The sequence below is a fragment of the Arachis hypogaea genome, chromosome 14 (assembly GCF_003086295.3).
Source record: "Arachis hypogaea cultivar Tifrunner chromosome 14, arahy.Tifrunner.gnm2.J5K5, whole genome shotgun sequence".
In the NCBI taxonomy this organism is placed as follows: Eukaryota; Viridiplantae; Streptophyta; class Magnoliopsida; order Fabales; family Fabaceae; genus Arachis; species Arachis hypogaea.
In genome coordinates, this window is record NC_092049.1 from 93,304,275 (window position 1) to 93,319,269 (window position 14,995).

General features: G+C 36.6%; 1 non-coding gene across 1 annotated transcript; it reads right to left on the reverse strand.

Annotated features, from left to right (window-relative positions):
- Positions 1-14,682: 14,682 nt before the first annotated feature.
- Positions 14,683-14,790, reverse strand: LOC112745464 (small nucleolar RNA R71). The gene has a single exon (XR_003173392.1). It is a non-coding gene; the product is annotated as a small nucleolar RNA R71 (small nucleolar RNA).
- Between the last annotated feature and the right edge of the window lie 205 nt (positions 14,791-14,995).

A 14,995-nucleotide genomic window follows, 5' to 3' on the forward strand; every position in this document is an offset into this window, starting at 1 on the left:
CTTTACATTCGAACATTACCTTTTGTACAGTATGAGTCACTAACCTCCTAGGTTAAGGTTAGGAGCTCTGCTGATTCTTATGGATTAATAATATCACTATTCTATTTCAATCTGTGCTTGATTCTATTCTAAGATGTATCTTCATTCTTCATCCTAATGGATTGGAAGTGTAACTTGACCGTCATCCCTATTCACATGGGTTCTTGCGAGTCCTTGACGGGATAGTATTGAACCACCAGCTTGATTATACATCTCTTAGATGGCTAATCCATGGCTTCGTTGGGTACTTGGAGACATCAGTGCAGCCGAGGTGCGGGGCGATTAGGGCCTTTGTGGTATAGGCTAGAACCAAAGGAGCAGTGTTCTCTAATCCGGAAGATCCGACCTTGTCTGTGGCGTTTTGATCGGATGACCGCTGACCCAGCGTTTGATCTGAAGCAGAGGAGATTAATGACCGCTGACTCGGTGTTAATCATATACAACCTGCCATGGAATGAATCAATCAGAAGTTGGAGTAAATGGTGAGAAAAGTTGATATAGAAGGAAAAAGCATCTCCGAAATCTCAACTGTTCTCATTCCATTGATTTCACTCCTATCTAGTAACATTTTATTTATTTATTTATTTATCCATTTTATGCATTTTCTTGTGACAACTATATTTTCTATCTGCCTGACTATGATCTGCAAGGTAACCATTGCTTGCTCAAACCAACAATCTCCGTGGGATCGATCCTTACTCACCTGAGGTATTACTTGGACAACCCGGTGCACTTGCCGATCTATTTGTGGAAACTTGTAGAGTCAATTTCATGCACCAGTCATGTTGGCTGTATAACTGACAGTTGAGCTCAACAACTATAGGACAGGCATACATCATATGCATTTGAATATTTTGCTTTAGTGTGCATTTGTTTTGGTTTGCCTAACTATTTTGCCATGTTTATCTGCTTCCTGTTTACTTGCTATATTTGAATTCTACTTGTGCTTTCTTTGTTTGGCTTGTTTGTGTATTTTTTGAGAGACCCTCTCTTGGTAGAGGATTGAGAGAGGTTGTTCCACCAGTGTTTAGGAGGTTTAATGGAGACAAAGGTGAAGAAGTGGATTAAGGTTAGGATCCCTATGTTAAACCACCAAACTTTAAGGTTTAGTATTAATTTTAAGTTTAATTTCTGAGTGTTGGAGTTCTAGGAACTTCTCTGGATTTTTGGGACCTTTTATATTAACTATACGGGCACCTTTACCATATTGGGAACCCCTATCTCTCATTCCATACATATTTCTGTTATTTTTCAGATGCAGGTTGAGAGGCACCTCACTGAGGATTCTAGAGGCCTTCGAGAAGCGAAGAACTATATTTTGGGCTTAGCGTTTTGTTTCTACTTGTATATATATGTATACAGTTGTTCTTCGCATTGTATATTTTAACTTTTGTCCCTCATAGAGGTCGACATGGAAAAACGGGAGTTTACTTTCTGATCTGAGACATCTTTTGGGTTGTATATATATATATATATACATATATACTCTAGCCAGCCTTAGCTTTGCAGGTCGAGTCTGGAGCTTGATATCTATATTCTTGGAACTCTGATGTGCGTGTGTGTGTGTGTGAGAGTGTGTGTGTTTTAGCCTTCTCACGATCTTGCTTATATGCTTACGTTTATCCTTATGAGAGTGATGCAATTTTCAGAGTCAATTTTGTTTAGCATATTCTTCAAGGCTCCTCGTTATGGTTTTCCTTCAATTATATATATATATATATATACGTCTTCTCTGATTACAGGTCGTAATGCCTCACCAACTCTGCTTTACAACTTAAGCATAAGGCTCTGTGTGGTAGGGTGTTACAATAGTAGCATTGAGGGGGGAACAGACCAAGGCCGTCTTGCCTAGAGTGTTGGAATTTTTGGATTGGATTCCTTCATTATAAGACCATCCATGTTAAATTATTAAGAAAAAAATATCTGGGAGCGGAAGTATACTTGAATTCATGAGTATGATTGAAAGACCTTGGTTCTTATGATTCTTTTATCTTCCTTGATGAACGGATATTTTATATGCTTTTTGCCATTATTTTCATATAGTTTTTAGTATGTTTTGTTTAAGTTTTATTAAGTTTTTATAGTTTTTAGTGTAAAATTCACATTTTTGGATTTTTATGCAATTTCAAATATTTTTTTGCTGAAATTGAGGAGCTGGAGCAAAAGTCTGATTCAGAGGCAGAGAAAGCACTACAGATCCTGTCTGAATCTGACCTCCTTGCATTCAAAAGAGCTTTTCTGAAAGCTAACTTCCAGAGCTTTCCAAAAATGTATAATAGTCTATACTTTGTTTCAGAATTGAAGGCTCAAAACTAGCATCCAACGCTAGCCTCCTACCCTATTCCGGCGTCGAGTGCCCAAAGGAGAAGAGACCAGCATCCAACGTCCATAAAGGACCCCCTAGCCAGCGTTCAACACCCTAGAGGCCTCCTAGCACGTGGATCTCATCAAAGATCAGACCAAACACTCACCAAGTGGGCCCCAGAAGTGGATTTTACCACTAAAAGACTGTTTTATCCTTTCTTATGTAATCCTTAGTCATTAGCTTAGTATTTAAAGAACTTTTACACGATCTTCTAGGGGATCTGCCATATTTCATTTTTGACATTGTATTTTCTATCAGTATGAGTTTCTAAACCTCGTAAGTTGAGGGGAGGAGCCCTGTTGAGTTTTATGGATTAATAAAAGTATTACTGTTTCTCTTCAATCTGTGTCTAATTCAACTCTAATATGTATCTTCGTTCTTTAATCTAAAACTGCGTGCCTGACAACCACCTGGGTTCTTCTTGGGTTTGTGTGAATACGTAACTAGAAAGCATCGAACCACTAGCTTGATTATACATCTCTTAGACGGCTAATCCACGACTTCGTTGGGACTTCTCGAGACATCAGTTCAGCCAAGGTATGGGGAGATTAGGGTCTCTGTGGTAGAGGCTAGAACCCAAAGGTGCAGCATTTTCTGATCCGGAAGATCTGACCTTATCTGTGGCATTTTGAGTAGGATCATTAAGGAGAATGGACTGCATGAGCTTCACCCTCAACCAGAATAGATCCACACTAACCCTGGGGGTTCAAATCTGGAGGAGCATTGACGACCTCTCAAGAAAGGCGTTGATCACATATAGCCTACCATAGAAGAAATCATTTACAGTTGAAGAAGACAGTAAGACCAGAGTTAATCCAGAAGGATAAAGTATCTCCAAGCCTTAACCATCTTCTTATCATTGTAAACAGGTCAACCTAGTTCAGATCTCATTATTCCTTTTATGCAATTAAACAACATACCAACATCTCCTACTCACCTAACTAAGATTTACAAGAAAACCATAGCTTGCTTCAAACCACGATCCTCGTGGGATCGATCCTGACTCGCTCAGGAATTACTTGGACGACCCAATGCACTTGCTAGTTTGTACGAAGTGTGGGAATTCGTACGGGTACCAAGTTTTTGGCGTCGTTGCCGGGGATTGTTCCAGTTTGGACAACTGACGGATTATCTTGTTGCTTAGATTAGGTATTGTCTTTAATTTTGCTAGAGTCTTTTATTTTTATTTTCTTCTTCTTTTTTTCAAAAAAAATCAAAAATTTTTTCAAAAATCTTTTCTTTTCTTTGTTTAACCTTTGTTCGTAGTTTGAGTCTTTTGCTTTTGTTCTTGTTGAAATTTTCGAATTCTTTGAGTCTTTCTTTCTAAAAATTTTCAAAAATAATTTCTTTTGTTTGAATCTTGTATCAATCTTTAAGTTTGGTGTCTTCTTGTGTCTTTTCTTTATAATTTTTGAAAATTGTGTCTTTGGATTTTAAAATTTTTAAGTTTGGTGTCCTTTGCATGTTCTTGTTTTCTTTGAATTCTTTGAGTTTTGTTCTTGGTGTTCTTGATCTTCGAAGTGTTCTTATTTTTCTTTTTGTTTTGATCTTAAAATTTTTAAGTTTGGTGTCTCTTTGTGTTTTTCTTTAAAATTTTTGCATAGTAGGTGTCTTAGATCTAAAAATTTTAAGTTTGGTGTCTTTTTGTTGTTTTTCTCTTTCTTCATTAAATAAAAAAAATCAGAAAAAATAAAATATCTTTTCTTATCTTTAATTAATTTTTGAAAATTTTAATTAAAATTTCAGATTTTAATTTCAAATTATTATCTTATCTTATCTTAATTTTAAATTTCAAAATTCAATTTTTTTCAAAAAGAATATCTTTTTCAAAATCTTATCTTATCTTTTTATCTTTCTTAAAAATTCAAAAATCTTATATTATCTTATTTCAAATTCAAATTTTAAAATTCAATTTCAAAATTAAAAATTTCAAATTTCAAATTTCAAATTTTAAATTCAAATCTTTTCTAATCTTCTATCTTATCTTATTTTCAATTCTTTTCTTAATTAGTTACTTGTTTTCTCTCTCTTGTTTTTCAAAACTTCCTAACTAATTCTTCTCTCTCCTATTTTCAAAAATTCCCTTCTCTCTCTCTTCTATTTTCAAAAATTCATAAATTAATTTTCAAATCTTTTTAATTAATTAATATTTATTTTTGAATTAATTAAATAAATAAAATAAAAATAAAAATATTTTAATTACAATTTACATCTTATTCCTTAATTCTTCTTCTTCTTCTACCTTTCTTCATCATGAACCCAAATGGGAATAAAGAGTTCAGAAGAACTCTAGGGTCCTATACAAACCCTACTACTGACTTCTATGGAAGAAGTATTAGCATACCTCACATCATAGCAAGTAGCTTTGGACTAAACCCTCAACTCATTACTTTAGTGCAGCGAAACTGCCAATATTCGGGACTTCCACAGGAAGAACCTACTGAGTTCTTGGCAGATTTCTTAAAGATTGCTGACATAGTGCACAATGAGGGAGTAGACCAAGATGTCTATAGACTATTGCTCTTTCCTTTTGTTGTAAAGGACCAATCAAAGAGGTGGTTAGATAACCAGCCCAGATCTAGCTTGAAAACTTGGAAACAGTTAGTAGACAAGTTTTTAAATCAATACTTCCCTCCAAGGAAGCTAACCCAATTAAGACTGGACATCCAAGGCTTCAAACAAGGAGATAATAAATCTCTTCATGATGCCTGGGGGAGATATAGAAGGATGCTAAGAAAATGTCCTACTGAAATGTTTTCAGAATGGGTACAGTTAGACATCTTCTATTATGAACTTTCAGACATGGCTAGAATGTCTTTGGACCATTCTGCTGGTGGTTCCATACATATAAAAAAGACCATTGAAGAGGCTCACAAGCTTATTGAGACAGTTGCCACTAATCAATATCTGTACTCATCTACTGAGACTTCTATGAAAGGAGAGGTCAAGGCAATATCTACTGAACTTAACCCTCCAGAACAGGATAGCCCATTGACTCAGCAACTACACGCCTTTGCCCAGCAACTACTGGAATTGCAAGAGGCTTTGTGAGAAACTCAGGCTTCTAACAGGAATGTAGAAGCCCAGCTGAGTCAAACAAGACAGCAGTTATCTAAGCAGATAACAGAAGAATGCCAGGCTATTCAACTGAGGATTGAAAAATCTTTAAACACCCAACCTCAGTGTAGTAGGAGATCAAGGGAAGAAAAGCTAATAGAGGAACACCAAACTAATGTCCAAGACGTCTCTGAAGGCATTGAATGCCCAAAGAGGAATGTCATTGGCATTCAATGCCAAGAAAGGGAATCCATCACTGGCGTTGAACGCCCAATCAGGGACAACAACAAGGGCGTTGAACGCCCAAAAGGGAATAACATCCCTGGCGTTGAACGCCAGGAAGGGGGCAACAACAAGGGCGTTAAATGCCCAAGCAAAGAAGGTCAGTCATATATTGATAACAACCCTCCTAAGCAAGCTAGTAACCCCCATTCCAATACACACAGCACTCAGCCTTCATCAACCAAGGTTGAAGAGTGCAGTGCAGTCATTCAAAACAATTTACCAGAAAAACTTAAAGATCCTGGAAGTTTTATGATACCATGCACTCTAAGGAATGCTTGCACAAGGAGAGCTCTATGTGATCTTGGAGTAAGCATTAATGTAATACCTGCTTCATTAATAGAGAAGCTTTGCTTGACTAATGAAGTCAAACCAACCCGCATATGCCTTCAACTTGCTGATGGTTCCATTAAAATACCATCAAGAGTGGTTGAAGATATGATTGTTAGGGTTGGACCCTTTGCTTTTTCCAATGACTTTCTGGTGTTGGATATGGAAGGGCACAAGAGTGTATCCCTTATCCTAGGGAGACCCTTCTTAGTTACAGGACGGATCCTCATTGATGTTGAAAAAGGAGAAGTAACCCTGAGAGTCAATTAGAAAAAGTTTGTACTGAATACTATCAAGGCTATGCAGCATCCAGAAACCCCAGAGGAATGCATGAGCATTGACCTCATTGATTCCCTAGTGGAAGAAGTAAACATGGCTGATGACAAGTCATCTTAGCCTAGTTTCACTAGCCTTTTTCTTTTGTTTTCAATTGAATTATGCACTTTCTTGAGCCACAAGCAAGCCAATTGGGTAGATTTTCATGTTTCCTTTGATTTAATCAACCATAGATAAATTAATGCAATTTCATGAGGATTTATGCTATAATTGCCACATATTATGAAAGAATGACAATCTCATGATTTTGAGCATAGCTTTGATGTGTTTGGTTGATTAATGATAGGTGAAGAAAGCTGGGAGAAAGGTTGAAGCAAGAAGGAATGGCTAGGAGCAAGAGAGAACAAAAAGTTTGAGCAAAAGTTTGCCTCAAACTTTAGCTCAAACTTTCGGAATAAGTGAAAACACCCCAGGGAACAAAAAGCTTGAGCAAAAGTTTGCCTCAAACTTTAGCTCAAACTTTTGGGAAAAAAAGCTTGCGCCAACGTTTGCCTCAAACTTTTTGGCAAAGGTTGGCGCCATCAGCTACACACCCTGGAGACAAAAAGTTTGCGCCAACGTTTGCCTCAAACTTTTTGGCAAACGTTGGCGCCATGAGTGTGCATAAGGGGGCCAACGTTTGAGCAAAAGTTTGACCCCAAACTTTAGCTCAAACGTTGGTAGCAGCAAGAATGGGGTTGCTGATGTAAAAAGTTTGAGTAAAAGTTTGCCTCAAACTTTTACTCAAACTTTTACTCAAGGTTTTATAATTCCCAACCCGGTTCACTTCGGTTCTCTCTCCAACTCAAAGAGCAATCAACCAAGGCCTCTATCAATCCAATTCCATCAAGAGCAAAGGCCCAATTCAAGGCTTGAAGACCATTTGAAGAAAGTGTATAAATAGCTTAAGATTTAAGTTTTAGGGAGCTTTCCTTTTAGTTTTGCTAAGTAGTTTTAGGGAGGGCTTTTCTTTTCGGTTTTGATTAGTTAGTTTTGCAGAGAGCTCACCTTTACATTTTGGCATTGTTGTTTTAATTCAAGAGAATCTGGGGAGGAGAATTGATCTCTCTTCTTCCTTGTTCTTGCTTGAATACTCTTTACTTTTCTTGCTTCGGATCTTGGGTGGAGAATTGAAGAAATTCTGTTTCAATTTTACCTTGGGATCTTGTTTAATTTTCCGCATCATTGAATTTCAGTTTCTGTTAATTGATTTTTCTTCTACTTTCTCTGCAATTTACATTTCCTTTGCAATTGCTCTTGTTGGATCTGGGAAGGCATTGAGATCTAGACTTGGTTATCTAGTCTCTTGAGTCCTGAGATCTGGATTTCCATTTTCAATTTCTCTGTTTACTGCTTTTCAAGATCTTTTATATTTCTGTTTTAGATCCGATTCAACCCAAGGCATCTTCTATTCTTCTGTGTGTTGAATTTAATTCTTCCTTGTTTAATTTCTGCAAATCCAATTAACAATTCCCTTTACAATTCAAGCCATTTACATTTCTTGCACTTTAAGATTCTGCAATTTACATTTCTTGCACTTTAATTTCATGCAAATTACCCATTCTCTTTATTTTCCATGCAATTTAAATTCTGCAAATCACAAATCTCTCAACCAAATCTTGATTCGCTTGACTAAATCAACCACTAAACTAAAATTGCTCAATCCTTCAATCCCTGTGGGATTGACCTCACTCCCGTGAGTTATTATTACTTGATGCGACCCGGTGCACTTGCCGGTGAGTTTTGTGTCGGATCGTTTTCCGCACATCAAGTTTTTGGCGCCGTTGCCGGGGATTGATTAGATTGACAATGATTAAGTGAGGTGGTGATCTAGATCTAGCATTTTTATTTTCTGTTTCTCTAATTTTTGACTAACACACTAACTGTTTGAAGTTTTGTCTCAACTGACTACACTCAATTTTCAAGAATACCACTGTGTGTTCTGTTTGTTGATTTATATGTCACAGGAAAGAAGAGAGGCCAGAGGGAAGGATATCATTGAAGAAGGAGTTTCTGAGAAAGAAGAACACCACAACATGAAGCCGCAACTCATTACACTAATCAAGAACAATTGTTCCTATGGTGGAAATCCATTGGAGGATCCTAAACAGCACCTATCCCTTTTTCTAAGGACTTGTGGTGCTGTCAATCTCGATAGTATAAATCATGATACCTATAAGCTCTTGTTATTTCCTTTCTCACTAAAGGATGAAGCGGCACAATGGCTTGAAACCTTTCCCCAAGGAAGTATCACTAGTTGGGATGATTTGGTTGCCAAGTTTCTAGCCAAATTCTCCTCATCCCAACAAAACATCAAGATGAAAGAAGGAATACATCCTTTCATACAAGGAGAGGAAGAACCATTGTTCAAAGCATGGGAAAGATACAAGAAAGCAAGTGACAAAGTGGGTTTCCAAGCGTTCTATGAAGGATTAACCCCAGAAACAAAAAGAGCGGTGGATTACTTCTCAGATGGCCTACTCAACGCAACAGCAACCATCCAAGGAACTGCAGAGTTCAAGGACAAAAGAGCCAATAACCAACACTCATTTGAGACACTACGGAATGCAATTTCAGAAAAGGAAGTAATGAATCTTGAAGGAGTGAGGGCAATCATGAATCAAAACAAACAGCTATACCAGCAAACTCAGCAACAATTGGAGTCAATAGCTAGACAAATTGATTTTCTACATTCTGCCACAGTGAATGCACAATTTCCACCATGGAAGCCACATTCTTATCTAAGAATGAGGGAATCTCAGCATCAGGAACAAAGGGACTTCAACTATAACAACCCTAACTTCCCAAACCTGCAAAAGCACCACCATACCAACAACAATCACTACATACCACCACACTACCCACCCCTCCAACCCCATATACCTCACAACCAACAAATTTCACAACACTTTCATAAGATCACCAATTTGGAGATCTTAATAGAGAGAATGATGGAGTACCAAGAGGAGATAACACAGAACCAGGAAACCTCACTCAGAAGAATTGAGAGCCAAATGCAGCAACTGCTAAGAACCTCGCAGAAATGGGTGAAAAGAGGGCTGAAGGAAAAGAATCACTCATCCAGGATGAACATCACAAAGCAAAACCTCACTTAGGAGGAAACCAAAGGCAACAGAAGCCTCAACTTTCATAATCAGAGGATGAAGGATGTCAAGCTAATGACAATAAAAGAGCGCTTGTTGGGAGGCAACCCAACCTGAGGTAGTTTTCTTTTCATAGCTATTTTAATAAAAAGGTTAATTAGTTTTATCTATATTGCAAGAAGCTAAGTTTGGTGTTGCACACCAAAACAATATAAGGAAGAATGAAGGATTCTAAGTTTGGTGTTCCACCAAAAGCCCATCATAAAACACATTCTCACTTTCTGCATAATGCTAGCTTCAAGCATTCAGATAAACTGGTTAACTATGCTGTCGTTTCCTAAGTTTCCAATTTTGTCACTTTTGAAAAAGAAAAAGAGTTTTACACATGGTTAATCTGATGCACAAGGACCATTGGCAAGGTACTAAGTTTGGTGTTCCCACACCAAAGTAAGTTCAAAAGCCTACAAATAAATCATGCATGCTAACCATTTTTCAAGTGCTTTGGGAACAAGCAACTTTCAATATCATTGCAGAATGTCATACAAGCTTTTGGAAGGATTAAGCATCATTACCCAAAGAAATGAAAGAGGAATGCTAAAACCAGCAATGAGGATGATGAGGAGGAGGACAGCAAGTAGACTCCCAAAAAGTTGTATTATTCATTATCAGATATTGCTGTGATTGAAAGTTATATTATACCCTTACATGTCCTTCTGTCTAATATAGTTTTTCTGCAATTCAATAAGCAAGATGCTTGATCATTTACAACACTATCTCCAAAACTTGTTTGCACTCAATAATTAAAAAAATGAATCACATGAAAGTTCTTTGAAAAGAAGGATTGAGGAATTAAACAATTTTGAGGCAAGCAAAAGATTAGCAGAAGTGGTGGTTCTAGTTGTATGATTATGTATTGAGGTTGCATGCTTATGAAAACTTGCATGGGAGCTCATAGGCAGAACATGAAGTTCAAAGAAGTATTGTGGAGATTCTCAAAAATTTATTGATCTGAGTAGCAGCAAAAAAAACAAAAGAAAATAAAGAAAATACAAAAACAAAAAGAACATGGCCTGATGAGCGGATAATTTATACGCTTTTTGGCATTGTTTTTAGTATGTTTTTAGTAGGATCTAGTCACTTTTAGGGATGTTTTCATTAGTTTTTGTGTTAAATTCACATTTCTGGACTTTACTATGAGTTTGTGTGTTTTTCTGTGATTTCAGGTATTTTCTGGCTGAAATTGAGGGACTTGAGCAGAAATCAGATTCAGAGGTTGAAAAAGGACTGCTGATGCTGTTGGATTCTGACCTCCCTGCACTTAAAGTGGATTTTCTGGAGCTACAGAACTCGAAATAGCGCGCTTCCAATTGCGTTGGAAAGTAGACATCCAGGGCTTTCCAGTAATATATAATAGTCCATACTTTGGCCAAGTATTGACGACGTAAACTGGCGTTCAACGCCAGCCTTCTGCCCAAATCTGGCGTCCAGCGCCAGAAAAGGATCCAAAACCAGAGTTGAACGCCCAAACTGGCACAGAAACTAGCGTTCAACTCTACAAATGGCCTCTGCACGTGCAACACTCAGGCTCAGCCCAAACATACACCAAGTGGGCCCAGAAAGTGGATTTATGCATCAATTACTTACTCATGTAAACCCTAGTGACTAGTTTATTATAAATAGGACCTCTTACTATTGTATTAGGCATCTTTGGATCTTTGGATTACCTTATGATCCTTTGATCACGTTTTAGGGGGCTGGCCATCTCGGCCATGCCTGGATCTTCACTTATGTAATTTTAACGGTAGAGTTTCTACACTCCATAGATTAAGGTGTGGAGCTCTGCTGTCCTTCAAAGATTAATGCAAAGTACTACTGTTTTCTATTCAATTCTTCTTATTTCTCTTCTAAGATATCCATTCGCACCCAAGAACGTGATGAAGGTGATGATTATGTGTGACGCTCATCATCCTTCTCCCTTATGAACGCGTGCCTGACAAACACTTCTGTTCTACATGAATTAAGCTAGAATGAGTATCTCTTAGATCTCCTAACCGGAATCTTCGTGGCGTAAGCTAGAATGATGGCGGCATTCAAGAGAATCCGGAAGGTCTAAACCTTGTCTGTGGTATTCTGAGTAGGATTCAATGATTGAATGACTGTGACGAGCTTCAAACTCGCGAGTGCTGGGCGTTAGTGACAGACGCAAAAGGAGGGTGAATCCTATTCCATGATGATCGAGAACCGACAGATGAATAGCCGTGCCGTGACAGGGTGCGTGAGCATATTATTCACTGAGAGGAGGGGATGTAGCCACTGACAACGGTGATGCCCTTGCATAAAGCCAGCCATGGAAAGGAGTAAGACTGATTGGATGAAGATAGCAGGAAAGCAGAGGTTCAGAGGAACGAAAAGCATCTCCATTCGCTTATCTAAAATTCCTACCAATGATTTACATAAGTATCTCTATCCCTATTTTATTATATACTATTCGAAAACACCATTATCAATTTATATCTGCCTGACTGAGATTTACAAGGTGACCATAGCTTGCTTCATACCGACAATCTCCGTGGGATTCGACCCTTACTCACGTAAGGTATTACTTGGACGACCCAGTGCACTTGCTGGTTAGTTGTATCGAAGTTGTGACAATTATGAATTAAGATCAGAGCACCAAGCTCTGGAACCATTACCAGGATTTGTTCGAGCCTGGAGATCACAATTTCGTGCACCACGTTTTTGGCGCCGTTGCCGGGGATTGTTTGAGTTTGGACAACTGACGGTTCATCTTGTTGCTCAGATTAGGTAATTTTCTTTTTGTTTTGTTTTCAAAAATTTTTCAAAAAATCTTTCAAAAATTTTTCTTTTGTTTTCGAAAAAAATAAAAATGTTTTCAAAAATTTATTCAAAATTTTTAAGAATGAATTCTAGTGTTTCATGAAGCATGTGAAGCCTGGCTGGCTGTAAAGCCATGTCTAAATTCTTTTGGACTGAGGCTTGCAATTTGTTATTAAAGAGCAATATACTCTCGTGTTAAAGGCTAAAGCTTGGCTGGCCATTGGCCATGTCTAGTGTTTTGGACTGGAGCTTTCATTGAAAGCTTGGCTGGCTAGTGAGCCATGTCTAATTCCTGGACTGAAGCTTTAGACTAACATGGCAAGATTCCTGGAATTCATATTAAAAATTTTGGAATCCTTATTTTTCTTTTTCATATAATTTTCGAAAAATATAAAATAAAAATCCAAAAAAATTAGAAAATCATAAAAATCAAAAATATTTTCTGTTTCTTGTTTGAGTCTTGAGTCACATTATAAGTTTGGTGTCACTTGCATATGCATCTTGCATTTTTCGAAAATATCATGCATTCATAGTGTTCTTCATGATCTTCAAGTTGTTCTTGGTAAGTCTTCTTGTTTGATCTTGATGATTTTTTGTTTTGTGTCTTTTCATATTTATCATATGCATTCTTGAATTCTTAGTGTCTAAGCATTAAAGAATTCTAAGTTTGGTGTCTTGCATGTTTTCTTTGCATTAAAAATTTTTCAAAAATATGTTCTTGATGTTCATCTTGACATTCAAGGTGTTCTTGGTGTTCATCTTGACATTCATATCATTCATGCATGCATTCATTGTTTTGATCTAAAAATTTCATGCATTGCATCTTTTTTGTGTTTTTCTCTCTCATCATGAAAATTCAAAAATAAAAAAAAAAATTAAATTATCTTTCCATGTTTCTCTCATCAAATTCGAAAATTTGAATTGACTTTTTCAAAAATTTTTAAAAAATCAAGTTGTTGCCAATGAGTCAAATCAAATTTTCAATTTGAAAATCTTATCTTTTTCAAAATCTTTTTCAAAAATCAAATCTTTTTCAAAATTCTTAGTTATTTTCGAAAATTCCAAAAATATTTTTCAAAAATCTTTTTCTTATTTTTGTATTAAATTTTCGAAAATAACATAAACAATTAATGTTTTGATTCAAAAATTTGAAGTTTGTTACTTGCTTGTTAAGAAAGATTCAAACTTTAAGTTCTAGAATCATATCTTGTGATTTCTTATGAATCAAGTCATTAATTGAGATTTTAAAAATCAAATCTTTTTCAAAACTAATTTCAATCATATCTTTTCAAAAATATCTTCTTATCTTATCTTTTTCAAAAATATCTTTTCAAAATATCTTTTCTAACTTCCTAACTTCTTATCTTTTCAAAATTTGTTTCAACAAACTAACTAACTTTTTGTTTGTTTCTTAACTTTTTCAAAACTACCTAACTAACTCTCTCTCTCTCTAATTTTCGAAAATATCTTCCCTCTTTTTCAAAAATTTCTTTTTTATTAACTAATTATTTTTATTTCTAAATTTTAAAAAAAAAATTTCGAAAATTTCTAACATTTTTCAAAAACCAATTTTCAAAAATCACTAACTCTTTTTCAAAATAATTTTCGAAAATTATTCCTCCCCCATCCTATTCTATTTATTCATTCATATCCTAACATCTCATCTCACATCTCTTCCATTCGTACAGTTGTGCTTCTTCCTTTACATTACATTCTTTGTCTCCCCCTCTTCTTCCACTTACATAAGGGAATCCCTATACTGTGGTATAAAGGATCTCTATTATTATTATTATTTTTCTGTGCCTTCTTCTTTGTCATATGAGCAGGAGCAAGGATAAGAACATTCTTGTGGAAGCAGATCCAGAACCTGAAAGGACTCTGAAGAGAAAATTAAGAGAAGCTAAAATACAACAATCCAGAGATAACCTTTCAGAAATTTTCGAACAGGCAGAGGAGATGGCAGCCGAAAATAATAATAATGTAAGGAAGATGCTTGGTGACTTTACTGCACCTAATTCCAATTTACATGGAAGAAGCATCTCCATTCCTGCCATTGGAGCAAACAACTTTGAGCTAAAACCTCAATTAGTTTCTCTGATGCAGCAGAACTGCAAGTTTCATGGACTTCCATCTGAAGATCCTTTTCAGTTCTTGACTGAATTCTTGCAGATATGTGATACTGTTAAGACTAATGGAGTAGATCCTGAAGTCTACAGGCTCATGCTTTTCCCGTTTGCTGTAAGAGACAAAGCTAGATTATGGTTGGATTCTCAACCCAAAGACAGCCTGAACTCTTGGGATAAGCTGGTCACGGCTTTCTTAGCCAAGTACTTTCCTCCTCAAAAGCTGAGCAAGCTTAGAGCTGATGTTCAAACCTTCAGACAGAAAGAAGGTGAATCCCTCTATGAAGCTTGGGAAAGATACAAACAGTTGACCAAAAAGTGTCCTTCTGACATGCTTTCAGAATGGACCATCCTGGATATATTCTATGATGGTTTATCTGAGCTATCAAAGATGTCACTGGACACTTCTGCAGGTGGATCCATTCACCTAAAGAAAACGCCTGCAGAAGCTCAAGAACTCATTGACATGGTTGCTAATAACCAGTTCATGTACACTTCTGAAAGGAATCCTGTGAGTAATGGGACGCCTATGAAGAAGGGAG